Genomic DNA, 5,957 nt, shown 5'->3' on the forward strand with positions numbered 1-5,957 from the left:
TAGATGATCTTATTTCCAAAGCAGAAATAGAGACACAGATGTAGAGAACAATCAATGGCTACCAAGGGGGGAAGGGGATGCAATGAACTGGGAGATTGGGATTGACTTGTATACACTATTGATACCATGTATAAAACAGATAATGAATGAAAACCTAGGGTATATCGCAAGGAACTCAGCTCAGGGCTTGGTGGTGACCTAAATGAGAAAGCAGTCCAAAAAAGAGAGGATATATATGTACGTATGGCTGATTCACTTTGCTGTACAGTGGAAAATAACACAACATTGTAAAGCAACTATACTGCAATTACAATTTGTTTTAAAAGTTTAAAAAAATTTAAGGAGAATGACATGTCCTTATACAAACATAGCAAGGCAAGCTGTGGCATAAAGTTTAGTCAATATCAATTGTGTGCCTGCTTCAGGCCAAGGATTGTACTAGGCTCTTAAAATACAAGAATAAGCAAGACCAGCAGAAACTAACACAACATTATAAAGCAACTATATCCCAATAAAAATTTTAAAGAAAAAGCAAGACAACTTAAATCCCTCCTCTGACAGGCCTACATTTTAGAGATCAAACATTACATACCATTAAAATGGTTACAAAGGAAATAATGTGAAAAACACATATGATGTCAATTTAAAAAAGCCACAAAATCCTATGTACGATGTGATTTTATCTATATAGCCTCCAAAGCATTTCTGCACAGAGGAAAAAAAACCTCTAATACCAACAATAATTGATTTTGGTTAATGAGACCAGAGATTATTTTTCTTCTATTTGTCTCTGTTTTCCAAATTTTGATGAGCATGTGTTACCTAAAAAGCTTAAAGCAAGCCACATGTTCATGAAGAGGTAAATGGATAAACAAGATGGGATATATTCATCCAACACAATAGTATTCAGCAATAAAAAGAAGAACAGAGTACTGATATATGCAACAAGACAGATGACTCTAAAAACACTCTAAGTGAAAGAAGCCAAACATGAAAAAATATATAGTTTGTGTACAAGATAGTCTGAAACAGACAAAACTAATCTATAGTGAAATAAATGTGATCTTGGCTTGCCTGGAGTAAGGAATGACAAGGATTAATTGCAAAGAGACACAAGGGAACTTTTTGGGAAAATGGGAATGTTCTCTTTTTTAATTGTGGTGGTGGTTACTGAGGTGTGTATATTTGTCAAAACTGATCAGGCTGTACCTTTAAATGGGCATATTTGAATTGTATGTAAAAGTATTCCAATAAAATTGATTAAAATAATGAAAAAATTTCCAGTTTTTTTCTGGTTACAATAGCATTTCATGCTTATTATAATAAATTCTAATATTTTATAAGATTTTAAATTATTTTTAAATTAATTAAATTATTTTAATTGGAGGATAATTACTTTACAATATTGTGGTGGTTTCTGCCATACCTTGACATGAATCAGCCACGGGTACACAGTTGTCCCTCCATCCTGAACCGCCCTCCCACCTCCCTCCCCATTGCATCCCTCTGGGTTGTCCCAAAGCACCAGCTTTGAGTGTCCTGCTTTGTGCATCGAACTTGCACTGGTCATCTCATGATATTTTTTAAAGTCTTTGTTGAATTTGTTACAGTCTTGCTTCTGTTTTGATTTTTTGGCTATGAGACAGGTGCAATCTTAGCTCCCCAACCAGGGATCAGACTTGCACCTCCTGCATTGGAAGGTGAAGTCTTAACCTCTAGACCACCAGGAAAGTCCCAGAAATTCTAGTATGTTAGAAAAAGTTCAAATATTTAGGCAAAGTTTACATTCTCCATCTTGAGAAATTGGAAAGTCACTGCAAATCTAAGCACAGGATTTGGTACACAATAAATACTGGTTAAAAAAAACTGTAAAGAGAGAATTAATGCCATGAGGAAGCCAGAAGAGTGAATAGAATGTTATACCCAGTAAAAACTACAGAAATCCAGGAGAAGCCCTGTGGAAGATAAGGCCCTCAGAGATGGCAGGACAAGTGTGTGACCTTTATGAGATCTCCACAGATGGGAAGGAAGTGAGACTGGATATCAGAAGAGGTGAACTGATAAGGAATTGTATTTCACTGGCATTTCTACTTGCTTTTAGGGTTCTGGCCTCCTATTCCCTTGAGGGAAGGAGTGAGACTGTGGCAATGACGAAAATCATGGTGGCAGAGAAAAGCTGAAAATAAATGAAGGAGGAAGTTGGCACAGGGTTCTCAGTAATGACCAAGTCAACCAGGGAGCTAATTCCCAACATCATTGTCCTTCCTGTGACTGGCCAGTATTGTTGATTGATTGATTGTCCTTTATGAATAGAATGGTATCAGTCAGCAATTACACACTAAGAACCCATAGAAAGTCCCACCTTGGCATTATTTGGGGATGCAAAATGGTGCAAGACTCAGGCCCCTGCTCCCACCACAGTGGGAATAAGATTACTAGTAAATGACTCCTAACGTGAAGTTCACCAAGTGCTTTTCATTCATTTCAGTCCATTCTCCCACCATCAGGGATAAGAGGTAAGAGGAGGAGATGTGCGGCAAAGGACAAAGAGACAGACACACCTCACCCATGCTGAGATGCCAACTCCACCTCCTATAAGCCGGGTGACCTCAGGTGGTGACATCCTCTCCCATGGCCATTGTGAAGATGAAAGGACATGTATATGACACACCCAGCACCGTGGTATGTAACCCAGTAACTGGGTTGTTGGTACTGAGGTCATCCCAATTTTACGGATGTGGACATGGCTCGGTGGAAGTCATAAGAAAAACAAAACATAAGAAAGAGCTGAGACTTTCTGAGAAATCTCCAGGTTGGAAGAATCATTCACTACTGTTGCCTGCTCTTCCCCTAGAGTGGGCTGTTTAGGAAATAGAGACCATGCCCAAGGGGTGACTTAGGGAAAGACCTGTTGACATGAAAGCACAGGATCATAGACTTAAAGATGATCAACTCTGGGAATTCCCTGGCTGCCCAGTGGTTAGGATTCGATGCTTTCACTGCCAGGTCCCAGGTTCAATCCCTGGTTGGGGAACTATTGTCTTTCCTGCAAGCCACCCAGTAGACGTGATCAACTCCCTCTCCCCCACCCCACAGAATAGACAGGGACCCAAGGCCCAGCAAGAAGAAGGGACTTGCCTAAATGATTCAGCATAGAATGGTAAGCCCTGAACCATGGCAAGACTTTACTCTTGCTCTTTCCTTCTGAACCCAAGTTCTCTAGTCATACAGACTTGGGGTCGATTCTTGACCTTGCGTAAACTAGTTATGGGATGTAACATCTCTGACGCTCAGTGTCTACATTGGTAAAATTAAATATCTCACTGGCTTATTATAAATATTAAATTATATGGTGCGTGTGGAGTGTGCAACAATTTAAACGTGTGTACATTTCCCATTTTACAGAGGAGGAAACGAGGCTTATTGAAACTTCCCTTGGCTCAGGATTGTATCCACGGTCAAAGAGTGAGCCTAGAAGACATTGAAGAAATTTCTGAATGAGGACTGGATGGGCACGGGGTGAGACAAGCTCTCTTGGCCCTGTCAGTGGGAACCACCTTTCTGCCCAGAAACTCAAGAAGATGCTAGCCATCCACAGTGACCTTCCCTGCCTCTCTGGCTTCCATGCATAAACAGGTTGTGAAACAATCTGGGTGGTGACTCAGCCTGGGGGCCTGCTCTGCTGGTCAGTGCAGGCAGGCTGGGGCTGTTTGGTTGAGCTCTGAAAGGACATTGTGTCTGACAAACATGTTGCTTGTCAAAGCTTTGACGGGAGTGCCAAGCACAGACTCTGAACTCTGATCCCTGAGGCATCACAGATGACTGAACTGGGCTTCTTGAGATGTAGACAACATCTCTGGGTTGTTATTCTGGTCTAACAAGCACCCAGGGCCAATGTCATGAAGAGGGGAACATGTTAGAAGCTGGGGAGCCTCCATTTCTCAAGAGAAAGCATGATGTAATGGCTAGGGTCTGAGCTTTTGGTGTCCACATTATACAGAACTGAGTTCAGATTCTGATCCTGTTCTCTATTGTCCTCATGACCTTGGGCAGGTGGCTTACCCATGCTAGGTTTCAATGTCCATATTCTGTATAAAGCCCACTTCACAAAATTGTCTTTTCAAGATAAAAGATGTACGTTTCCTGAAGCATAGAAAACTTTCTATACATTGTTATTAGAATCCTGTACCCAAATCTGCCTCTTTCTCCACTCTGGACTGGAATTGCCTCCCCATCCCCTGAGCTAAGGGTTACCATTATGGTGGCCCTTTCCCCACTCAGTCAGAAGTGGTGAAAAAGTAATCGGTATCACTGTCACAGATACAAGCCCAAGGGCAGTTGTACCATTACCTCTGTATTGATTAATTACATGAAATTAAAAGATGCTTGCTCCTTGGAAGAAAAACTATGACAAACCTCAACAGTATATTAAAAAGCCAAGACAAAACTTTGCTGACAATGGTCCGTCTAGTCAAAGCTATGGTTTTTCCAGTAATCATGTACATATGTGAGAGTTCAACCATAAAGAGGGCTGAGCGCTGAAGAATGGATGCTTTTGAATTGTGGTGCTGGAGAAGACTCTTGAGAGTCCTTTGGACAGCAAGGAGATCAAACCAGTCAATCCTAAAGGAAATCAACCCTGAATATTCATTGGAAGGACTGATGCTGAAGCTGAAGCTCCAATACTTTGGCTACCTGATATGAAGAGCCAACTCATTGGAAAAGACCCTAATGCTGGGGAAGACTGGGGGCAGGAGGAGAAGGGGTTGACAGAGGATGAGACAGTTGGATGGCATTACGAACTCAATGGACATGAGTGTGAGCAAATTCTGGGAGATAGTGGAGGATAGGGAAGCCTGGTGTGCTGCAGTTCATTGAGTTGCAAAGAGTCAGATATGACTTAGCAACTGAACACTTGATTACTGGATTTATTTCCTAATATTAGAAGAGAAAGAGACATTTTTAACCAAGGGATGTGGTGGGCTGAAAACTGTCCCCCAAACCATCCAGATTCTGATCTCTGGAACCTGTGAATGTTACCTCATATGGCCAAAGAGACTTTGTAGATGTAATTAAGTTAAGGATATTGAGATGGAGAGATTACCCAGGTATGCCTTAGATGTAATCACAGGTATCCTTAGAAGAGGGAGATAGAGGAATATTTGACTGCAAAAGAGGAGTAGGCAATGTGATGACAAAAGCAGATAGGAATAATGTGATAGCAAGTCAAAGAATGCAAGCTGCCACCAGAAGCTGGAAGAGGCAAGGAATGAATTCTTCCCTGTAGCCTCCAGTAGAAATCAGCTCTGCCAAACCTTGATTTTTGCCCCAAGCTTGCATGTGTGCTCAGTTGATTCAGTCGTGTCTGATTCTTTGCAACCCATGGATTATAGCCCACCAGGCTCCTCTGTCCATGGGATTCTCCAGGCAAGAACACTGGAGTGGGTTGCCATGCCCTCCTCCAGGGGATCTTCCTGACCCGGGGATCAAACATGCATCCCCTGTGTCTCCTGCATTGGCAGGCATGTTGTTTACCACTACCGCCACCGGGGAGGCCCCTTTAGCCCCCTAAGATTCATCGTTTCTGCCTTCTGGCCCCCAGAACTGTAAGAGTATATTTCTGTTGTTTTAAGGTACTAAGTTTCAGATCATTTGTTACAAAAGAAATAGAAAACTGATCCAAGGCTGTGATTGTCTTACGAATTATAAAAATCAATACTTGTGGCACTTGAATCTGCCTGCCAATGCAGGAGACACAGGTTTGATTCCTGATCCGGGAAGATCCCACATGCCTCTGGGATCTAAGTCCATGCTCCACAACTACTGAGGCTTGCTCTAGAGCCTAGGAATGCAACTATAGAAGCTCTTGTGCCCTAGAACCCATGCTCTGCATCAAGAGAAGCCACCACAATGAGACGCCGGAGCACAGCTACTAGAGTAAAGCCCATGCAGCAACA

The sequence above is a fragment of the Bos indicus genome, chromosome 2 (assembly GCF_029378745.1).
Source record: "Bos indicus isolate NIAB-ARS_2022 breed Sahiwal x Tharparkar chromosome 2, NIAB-ARS_B.indTharparkar_mat_pri_1.0, whole genome shotgun sequence".
In the NCBI taxonomy this organism is placed as follows: Eukaryota; Metazoa; Chordata; class Mammalia; order Artiodactyla; family Bovidae; genus Bos; species Bos indicus.